General features: G+C 37.7%; 1 pseudogene; it reads left to right on the forward strand.

The window, feature by feature from the left end:
- Nucleotides 1-1,287: 1,287 nt before the first annotated feature.
- Nucleotides 1,288-6,406, forward strand: LOC102238709 (annotated as a pseudogene).
- The last annotated feature ends 4,951 nt before the right edge of the window (nt 6,407-11,357 follow it).

Here is an 11,357-nt window from a genome sequence, read left to right on the forward strand (position 1 = left end):
CCCTGGCTCTACTCCCGCCTCCTGCCTCCGCCGCCTTGGCTCCGTTCCTGTCTCCGCCGCCTCTACTTTACTCCCTTCTGCAGCGCTTGGCTTCCTTCTACATTGTCTTCAGTCTTCGCTCCCAGCTGGTATATGCAAATTAACCACCATCTTGGTTGGGTTAATTTGCATATCGTCACTCTGATTGGCTGGTGGGCGTAGCGAAGGTACAGTTAATTAGCATCTTTGTCTTTTATTAGTGTAGATGCCATTTAACAAAGAAAAATCAACCAAAAAAATGAGTTCGCGTGTCACTGCTCTAGAGAGTCTCCTCACTTAGACATGCTCGGGGCAGCAAAATACAGAGATGAGGCATCAGGCTCAAAACGGGGAGAATTCAATGGAAAGTCGTAGATACCTCCTTCCCTCTCAGGTGCAGAACTACATGTGTACTCTCCCTGGAGAGAGTGGGAGAGGAACAAAAAAGAAAAAGAAAATGGGATGGAAATAAAGAAGAGAAGAAATAAAAGATAAAACCACAAATCTCTTTTTTCTTTAATTGAATCTGGGGGAAGATGAGACACTGCAAGACCAAGACCTTAAAGATAGCCACAACTGCCTGGCCGGCGTGGGTCAGTGGTTGAGCATCAACCTATGAACCAGGAGTTCACGGTTCGATTCCCAGTCAGGGCACATGCCTGGGTTGCAAGCTCAATCCCCAGTGTGGGGCATGAAGGTGGCAGCCAATCAATGATTCTCTCTCATCATCGATGTTTCTCTCTCTTCCTCTCCCTTCCTCTCTGAAATTGTAAGTGGACAATCAAAGGGTCTCTGTTGCCTGTCAGTACTTAAGCCAATTAAGCAGAAACAGGGTTGAATCATATATGAGCATGTATTCTAATACTGCTGGCAGTATGGGAGAGCAGTAGGTCATCCCCGAAAATCTGCTCTGCCCCCCCCCACTCCCGGCCCAGCTGCTTATATAGGTAGGACCAGGATTACATGGAAAAGTAGGGATTACAGGCATGGGGAAGTAGGAGGCTGGGGTGGGACTCCATTGTTTAGGCAACAAGGTTGTTGATCTTTCCATGATAATAGACAATTCTTGAATGAGAATGGTTCCAAGGTTGACTCCCAGGTCCTGGAGGCAAACTACTCCCAGCCAGGTCAGAATGTCCTTTCTTTAACCAACACAAGGCACTCATGATTAATATTTACCATAACCATAGCTAGTCTTCAATATTCTATTTTTGCCCCTAACAAAACCAATAAAAATATTTTTTTTTTTAAAAAAAGAAGATAGCCATGATGGCCAAAAATAGTGATGAAAAAATGGCTGCTCTGGAGGCCAAAATCTTTCATCAAATTGAGTATTACTTTGGTGGCTTCAATTTTGCCATGGGACAAGTTTTTAAAGGAACAAATCAAAATGGATGAAGGCTGGATATCTTTGGAAATAATGATAAAACTTAATAGGTTAAACCCTCTAACAACACACTTTAATGTAATAGTAGGATCATTGAGCAAATCAAAGGCAGAACTCATGGAAATAAGTGAAGATAAAACTGAAATCAGAAGATCTCCAAACAAATGCCTCCCTGACGTGACTGTATATAAACATGATGGCATTTCCCCATAACTTGACTTGGAGTGATGAACACACAAAACAGAGTACAGATGATGTGTTGTAGAGTTGTGTGCCTGAAAGCTGGATAATTTTGTTAACCAGTGTCACCCAATAAATTCAACAACAAAAAAGGAAAAAAAGTAAATAAATAAAAATGGTGTAAAATACAGATCTGTTTATTTTAAAGGCTTCCCTACTGATGCAACCCTTGATGGCATAAAAGAATAGTTAGAGCAGCCGCAGTGGCTCAGTGGTTGAGCATCAACTTATGAATCAGGAGGTCATGGTTCCATTCCAATTAGGGCACAGCCCAGGTTGTGGGCTTCATCCCCAATTGGGGGCGTGCAGGAGGTCAATTATCAATGATTCTCTCTCCTCATTGATGTTTCTATCTCTCTCTCTCCCTCTCCCTTCCTCTCTGAAATCAATAAAAAAATATATTTTTTTAAAAGAAAGAAAATCTTTTGTTTAAAAAAAAGGATTTCAAAAAAGAATAGTTAGAAGATAACGGTCAAATACTACATATTCAGATGAGATGAACACTGCACAAAACATTTGAGGAATCAATATTTGCTGTGCTTAATAGCACTGAATCTGCTAAAAAGCTGTGGAGATGCCTGGACAAAAGTACAAAGACACAGATCTGCTAATATTTTTCAAGAAAGATTACTGTGAAAAAAAAAAAAACATGAAGAAAGCAAAGTAAAGTGGAAGCTAAATTATGAGCTAAATGAGCAAGAAGAAAAACAAAAGTTAGCAGAAAACACTGAAATGAAGTCTGAAGAAGGAAAGATTAGCTGCTTGCTGAAATTTTCAGGGTACCCAGATGCACATCCTTTCCTCAGATCATGGTGAAATAAAATGGATAGACTTTGTCAGAGGAGCAAAAGAGGAAATAATTCTATTTAAAGAAAAAGCTAAGAAAGCACTGGATAAAGCCAATGATGGAAATAATGGTAAGCTTATTAATTAAGGAACAAACAAGTGATATGGGAAGTACTAGATGAAGATATGAAAAAAGAAACATTGGGAAAAAAATCATAGAAGATCATCAGGAATCCCTAAACAAATGTAAGTTTAAAAAATTGCAGATTTAAGGGAAAAGGAAAGGGAAATAAAGCTGCCCTGACTGGGCCTGCTAAAGGAAAAGTACAGTTTCAGGGGGAAAACTAAATTGATAGCGGGATGAAAATGGTGCATCTGGACCAGAAAAAGAGCAAGAAAAGAAGCAGACAAAAGAAGAACCTGCATCAAAACAGCAGAAAATGGTGCCAGAGACCACTAGTTTGGTAAAAAAAAAAAAAAAAAATGTTTTATTCATTTAAATTAAGCTTTTAAAAAGAACAACAAATTAAGTCCACTTCAATGTCCACCTGTAAGATGGAAAATTTTTTGTTCTTTACCTTGTCTTTATTATCCAAATGAGGATTTTTAATGTACAGTTCTAAGTTATTTTAGATTATTCAAATATCAAAAGAAAGATTCGTATACTAAATTGCCTTTGTAATATGAGAATGTATTAGTGTAAACTAATAAAATATATACTATATAAAAAGAGCAAAAAAAAAAAAGAATCTGGTAAAGCCAGGGCAAAAATTGTGGGTGTAGGTGCCTAAAAGCAGAGCTTTCCACATTCTGTATGAATGTATGAATGTTGACCCCAATATACTGCTGACTCCATATGTACTTACTATGAACTGAAGCCTGACAGCTGATGTGACCCAAATATGCCCAACATCTCAAGGAAAACTTGAACATGGCAATTTAAAAAAAAAATTTAATAAAAAAATGACACCGGTAAAAGCTATCATTATTATAGTTTCAGTTTATAACTCTTTTGTTTCCATTAAGATTTAAAACCCAAATTTATAAAACAATACTAGTAATTATAAACTTATGTTAAGGGGCACATAATGTATAAAGATGAAATTTGTGACAATAACAACATCAAGAGAGGTACAGAGCTGGATAGGAGTAGTTAGTGTATATTATTAATGCTAAGTTGGTATCAATTCAAACTAGATGGTATTAATTTAAGATAGTAACTGTAATTTCATTTCCATGGTAACCATTAAAAATAGATTTAAAAATATACAGAAAAATTTGAAGAGAGCCAAAACTTTTCACTAGAAATAAAAAAAAAAAGAACACACTTTTGGAGGAAATGAGGAGAAAAAAGGATATAAGAACTAAATAAAACAAATAGCAAAATGGCAGAAGCAAGTCCTGCTCATCAGTTTGAACCAAAGGGTCAAAAAGGAAATCACTAAGAAAATTAGAAAAATACCTTGAAACAAATAAAAACAAACCATATGTAGTGAAAGAGAAATTTTATAGCTGTTAAAAACCTATAATTAAATTCACCAGTTAAAAGTTAGAGATGACAAGATGGGCTTTTTTTTTAATGACCCAACTACATGCTGCTTACAAGACATTTTTTTTTTTTTTACCCAAAGACACAAATCGGTTGAAAGTCTAAGGATAGGAAAGATATTCCATGCAAATAGTAACCAAAAGAGATTTGGGGTGGCTATGTGAACATCAGATAAAATATATTTTAAGTTAAAAACAAAGAAGGACATTATATATTGATGAAAGGGTCAACTCATCAAAAATATATAACAATTATATGTATCTACACACCAAACAAAAGAGCCCCAAAATATATGAAGCAAACATTGACCTAATTAAAGGGAGAAATAGCAGTTCTACAATAATAGATGGAGATTTCAATACACTCCACTTTCAATAATGGGTATAATGGATAGAACATATAGAAAAAAGATCAATAAGGAATTAGAGAACTTTAACAACACTACAAACCAGCTAGGCTTAGCAGCCATATACAGAACACTGACCAACAGCACCAGAACACTCATTTTTCTCACATGTACATGGAAAATTCCCTAGGACATACCATGTATATCTTTAACCAATGAATTAAAAACAATTGAAATCATTAAAGTATTTTCTCTAACCATAATGGAATAAAACCAGAAATAAATAACAGAAGGAAACTGAAAACTTTTAAAAAAGTGAAAATTAAAAAATACTCTTTTAAAAAATTAATGGGTCAAAAAAGAATCACTAAGAAAATTAGAAAATATGTTGATACAAATGAAACTGAAAACACACCATACAAAAACTTATGGGAATGTAGTAAAAGAGGTACTCAGAGAAAATTTATAGCTGTAAACATCTACATTAAAAAAGAAGAAAGATCTCAAAAAATAATCTGACTTGAAATCTTAAACAACTAGGAAAAGGACAAAATAAACCTAGAACCAGAAGAAGGAATGAAATAATAAATATTAGAGTAGGGATAAACAACATAGGACATAGAGAAATAATAGAGAGAATCGAGGAAATTGAAAGTTGGTTTTTTAAAAGATCAACAAAACCTTTAGCCAGATTAAGAAAAAAGGGAGAAGATGAAAATAAATAAAATCATAAAGAAACTGGGACATTACTGACCTTACAGAAATTAAAAAGAGTGTAAGAGAATACTATAACTAATTACATGCCAACAAATTAAAATAACCTAGACAAAATGCCTAGAAACACACAAATTACCAAAACTGACTCAAGAAATAGACAGTCTCCTCAGATCTAGGGATCTGTTCTTAGGAAACAGAAGAGAATCAGCCCTTTCCCCACACACATACTGAATGACCACTCTTAAACCGCCAGAGAAGTGAAATCTGAGGTTGGCAGTTCGAAGCAGGGATGCATAAACGCTGCATTGTGAACTGGACATCAAGAAGTGATGGAATCAGATCCCTGAGGCCTTTGTCACTTGGGACCACCCAGCTCTGGATGCTAAATCCATCATCTTTGGTCTGAGTGTGTGCCGGGGTTCTATTTCCAGCATCTAGAAGGGTTCAGCAATCTGGAGAAGGGCTGTGTGTAACTTAATAAAGAGTCCAGAGATGAAGCATAATTTTGAAAGGCATTTGGGGGTCAGAGGAGCTTAGCTAAAAGGAACAAAGTTCTCCTCATCTCAGGACCCCTTGCTATTTATTAACACAATTTGTCCTAAGGCGAGGGAGAGATATACACTTCAAAGGGTAGGGGTAGGGACAGAATTCATTGTCAGATTGGAAGAATTTGCCTACGGCTGTTCAGGAGTTTGGCCAGTAGGAGGCAATAACATGTAGATTAAGATGCCCTGAGCTGTCTGGCAGCAAGCAATCATTTAATGCAGTGGGTCTCAACCTTCCTAATGCCGCGACCCTTTAATACAGTTCTTCATGTTGTGGTGACCCCCAACCATAAAATTATTTTCGTTGCTACTTCATAACTGTAATTTTGCTACTGTTATGAATCTTAATGTAAATATCTGGAATGCTATATGTGTTTTCCGATGGTCATGACCCACAGGTTGCATTCTTTTCAGGGTTGTGGAAATGCCTTTTAGCCATTCCCAGATGATTCAGCCCTTGCTGACATGCTGGAATTGGCTTCTGGCAAGTGTGGATATGTTACTGAAGCCCCATCAGGTGTCCTCATCTAGTGTCCTTTGAACCTGCTCCAAAACTAACTGCAGTGCCTTCTGGAGAAAGCATAAACCACACATCCAGTCCACCCAATGACAAACTCTTCAGTTCTACTTCCAAAATATGTGTCCAATGGGCTCTCTTTTCCCCATCTTCACTGCCCAAAACCACCACCACTAAAAATATTCTTTATGTGTAGACTAGTGCAGATGCATCCATTCATCCATCCATCCTCACCTTATCTCCAGCTCAGTCTCCACTCATCACACAGAGTGATCTTTTCAAAATGAATAAAATCATGTAATTCTCCTGCTTGATGCCTTTCTCTTACTCCAGAAATAATCCAGAATTCTTCACACAGCTTACAAGGTCCTGCATGGTCTGCACTCTCCAGTTTATTGCCCGTCTCCTTCTTGCTGTGATGCTCCATGGGTGTTGCTCCTCTTTTAATTCATCTTCTCCCCAGGATCTTCACACATGCTCTCCCGTTCGCCTGCATGTGCATCACTCCCGCAAGCCCCCACCTCTGTCCTGACCTGGAGGAGTCCTTCAGGTCCCAGGTGAAGGGGCACGTACCTTGGAAGGGTTTTACAACCTCTCTCCTCACCAGCCTAAGTCTCCTACTGCCCAGTGTCCTGTTCTTCCTTAGTAACAGTCAGTGCAATTATAACTGAACTGTGTTTAATTATTTGTTTAATTTATGTCTCTCCCACTTGACTGCACACTCCATGCATAAGGGTAGGGGCTAGAGGGACTTGCAGGCTACTGTTTCTTCACCCTTTAATATAGGATTTGGCACAGAGTAGATGTCTCCTAAATCGTTGATTAAATGAATTAGTAAAATGAATGAGTAAAAATAATTTCTCTCCTCTCTAGAAAAAAAAGATAAGCCTTATATTTGTGGCTGAATATCTACTACTTTGCAAGTAGCTTTTTACTGTATACTTTAAGCTGCTTAGAAATTTTAATTGGGACAAATAATGGCATGGAACACAATGCATAGAGGTAGAAAACTCATTTAGCATGAAGAAGGACTCTTTAAAATAGGATTCTTAAAATTCTATGCACCAGCGAATCTGTTCTAATTACAGATCATCAGAGGAGATGGCAAGTGATTCTGATGCTAGCATTTTTAATGAAGAGCTTATTTAAAATTTTTAAACCCCAGGTAACAATATTTTTGAACTTCCCAGCACAATCACATCATGAACAAAAGGTTGGATCACAAAACCCCTAATAAAATGAGGTATGATTTTCAATATTTCAAGGATCTCATTATATATTCTTCTGGCCAGTCTTTTTCATAATGCTACACATGTAAAGCAATGTGGAGTTTCCATAGCAATGGCTTTTTCCCAAGGGCTGCCTAGTCCTTCCATGGTGCATGTTTTTCTGCTTCATTCAGACTACAGCTAAACATTGGCCCTAAGTTAGAATTTAACAAGACTGCAGTGACAATTTTTCAGAGGAGCAATACTGAGTGTGTGGGCTGCCAGCCAGGGCAGCTCCTGGGCTGAGCAGGAGCCCACTGTGCCATCCATGACCTCTGCAGCATCTGCCCTTTAATCATATTACATCATAGTCAGGTCTATTTTTTGGAATGTTTTCGTGAGAGTCACTTTAAAGTCATGAAGTAGCAGTTGCAGACCCCAGTCTCCCCATATGTGTGAAAACAAAAAACAAAAAACCGACTTCAGGAGATTGAAATGTCTTGCCCAAAGTCTTACAATGTCAAATCCTGGTCAGGAATTAGCACTTTCCAACTTATTCACTGATTAAACTACTATACAATGAGTGCCTACTATTGCCAGGCACTGTTCCAAGTTCTTAGGATATATCAGGATTTTTGTTTGTTTCTTTTGTTGTTTGTTTTTTAAAAGACAACGATGTCTGCTTTTATAGAGTTTACATTCTAGCAGAAAAATATACAGGTTATAATTTTATTTTATTTTTTAAATTTTGTTTTGTAATTTTAAGTAGGACAGTCAAGATAGTTCTCCTTGAGAGGGAAACATTTGAGTGCAGACTTGAAAGAGGTATAGGAATCAGCCATATGAATATCTCTGGGAAACACATCCAGGCAAGGAGAAAAGACAATACAGAATGGGAAGGCATTAGTCCAGACAAATATTTTTTTTGGTGGTGGGCATGGAGTGGAGCCAGGCAGGTCATTGGAAGGACTGGCTTTTACTCAGGGAGGTGAGGAGCCAGTAGAGAGTTTTGAATGAGGGGAATCATTATTTTCTCTTGGGTTTCACAAGGCTGCTAGATTGATAACAGTCTGTCCAGGACAAGGATGGAACAGGGAAGCCAATAGGCTACTGTAGTCATCTAGATTTGAGATGATGGTGGCTTGGACCAAGGTGTTGGCAATGGAGATGGTGAGAAGTGACTAGAATCTGGGTGTAGTGTGGAGACAAAGCCAACAGAATATGCTGAGGGGTTGGGTATGTGGAGTAAAAGAAAAAGGAATTTGGGATAGTCCTAGAGTTCTTGTCCTGAGCAACTGGAAGCATGGTATTGCCAAGCACTAAGGAAATGAAACTATGTGGACAGGTGTGGGAGGAGAAACAGAGGGTCCGTTCCAGACAAGTGGAGTGTAAACTGTCCATCTAGGAGGAGATGTTGAGAAGGCTGTTGGCTGTGCAAGTTTGGACTTCAGCAGACATTCATTGGCTGAGATATGATACCCTGGTATGGTGCTCTTCCCAGCTTGATGTACTTCCTACAGCCATAGCTTGGACTTCTCCAGAATGAGAAACATGGTGGTGAAGTTAAAATTTCAGTACCCCCCTGCTGCCCTCCAATATGCATGAGTCTTATTTCCCAGAAAAATAACCAGTTACCCTGCATCTTACATAAAGGGACCTTCAATCAAGGATCTCCTTACCCAACTTCACATGGTAGAAACCCAATACAGAACTTCAGACACAGTGTAAGATGAAACTTCATAAACTGACTTTGGTACCATTGAATATGGTGACATTTCTCTATAGTATATTAATCATTTTTTCTGCTTTATCAGAAGGATGCAATTTTGTTTTTTATATCCTTGTAGGAGAATTTTCTAAAAGCCTGGGGAAAATCACAAGTAGCTGAGTGATGCAAAAGCACCACACTCAATGCATCTAAATAACCTTGTCTTTGGTTAACAATGAATCAATGCCAATGAAATCATCATATTTTAAAACTTTTCCTCTAAATGTGACATATGCATCCCCATGTGTCAGCATAATCTGTGCTAAAAACATTTCAATGAATGACAAGTTGATTGGCCCCAATTTGAAAAGCATAGTGTATAAAAACATAATTTGGGGGGTAGTCAACATTATGACAGATTCTATATTCTGCTCATACACAAAACTGATTTGAATTGTTTAGGGAATTTTGATAGTCTGTGAATGCTTTCAGCAAAGAAAATTAGCCAGATAGGAGAGGGAGGAAAAGGAAAAATGGAATTAAAAATTGTTGGACAACTATTGTCAGCCAGAAGTTGTTTGAGTGAAAATGGTGGGGTGAGGGATTGATTAATAATCATTGTTTTTACAACCAAATGAATAGCATGATATAGTTGAAAAGAACATCAGCTTTCCAAGTGAAGAACCCTAGTGCAAACCCCAGCTTTGTCACTTACTATAAGATGTCAAACAAATTATATCACTCCTCTGACCTCCTTTTTTCTTGCATCCCTAAAGGAGGATAACAATAGATACTTTCTAAGTAGTTGTGAGAATTTAACTAGGTTTTATTTGTGTACACACACACACACACACACACACACACACACACACACACACACACACACACACACTCACCCTTACTTAGTTCTCAATTCACTCTAATACAAATATTGTATTAGGGAGACTCCAATATCAGGTGGAAAGTATGTGAGCCATTTGGCAAGGTATGAACCTCAGTTTAGAGAATCAAGAAAGAAAAAAACACACAAAAAAACCATGGATCATTTCTGCTAAGATGCCATACAACTTGGAGACTTGAAAGGATAAATAGAACCCAGCACAGTTTCTCTCTTCTGTGCACTCTACAACATCAGTCACATTGGGACTGTCTCCTGTGGTCTCCTCATTCATTTTCATGACTTTATGTCAAAAGCCGTGGCCTTGTTGGTTAAAAGCTAACACAAGAAATTCTGATAGAAAGTAAGATTTAATAGTGATAACATATCTTCATTATTCAGGGAATGGAGAGCATAAAGAAACTTTAAAGAATTTGTCAACTGTTCTATCAATATCCATCTTGCCCCCATATTAATGGGAAACAAGAGGTCTGCTCTGCAAACTGCAGGCCCATAGGAATTTGAATCCCTTTATTACTTTCATTTTCTTCAACCTGGTGTGAATAACAGTAAGGATGAGGGCCAATTGCAAATCCTGGACTGCTAATTAAAAGCCCAGAAAAATGGGTAGCATATGGAGGCTGGGATTAAACAAGAAGATGAGATGGCAACTAGAATAAAAACCCTAAAGGAAGAAAGGAGGTGGGCCAAAAATGAAGGAAACTTCATTTTACAATTTGATCCCACAAGGACCTTAACTTTTAAATAAGAATGGTGCCTCTAATTTTCTCTTTGAGCAAATATTGATTGGGTGTTTTAGAATGGGTCTAATGTGAAAAATTCAATGGCTCTGTTAAAAGTAAAAGCAAATAGATCACCTCCTTTTTAATTGAATTTGCCATTAGAGTTAGGTAAAGGTATAAAAAAATAACAAGTGAAGGTGTGGAGAGAGTATGTGCATGAGTTTTCTTCAAATTTTTTTTGTCCTACTCTTCCCTTGCCTAACAAAATTATCTCAAGAAATAGACTTACATCGCATCTGTATTTGGAGAAAGAAGAAAACTGAAGTGAAAAGTTTTTTGTTTTTTGTTTTTTTATTCTGAGCTACAAAAGATGATCCTCCCTAGAGTAGATGGGACTAATCCTACAGGACAAGGATATCCACGTGCAATGGCACATGCTGAGAGTAGAGAAGAGCTGAAGGCCACATGCGGGCACATCTGGGGAGAAGTGTCATGCAGTAGAGTCAAGGTCAAGGACAAGGAGCTATGGTGCCAGTGGTTTAGCTTAACTGTGATCAGAGATGTTTAAAACCTGGTCCTTTGCCCATTTTTTGATTGGATTGTTTATCTTCCTTTTGTTAAGTTGTATGAGTTCCCTATAAATTTTGGAGATTAGGCCCTTATCGGATATGACATTGGCAAATATGTTTTCCCACGCAGTGGGTTTTCTCATTGTT

Source organism: Myotis brandtii, unplaced genomic scaffold (genome assembly GCF_000412655.1).
Source record: "Myotis brandtii unplaced genomic scaffold, ASM41265v1 scaffold116, whole genome shotgun sequence".
Taxonomy (NCBI): Eukaryota; Metazoa; Chordata; class Mammalia; order Chiroptera; family Vespertilionidae; genus Myotis; species Myotis brandtii.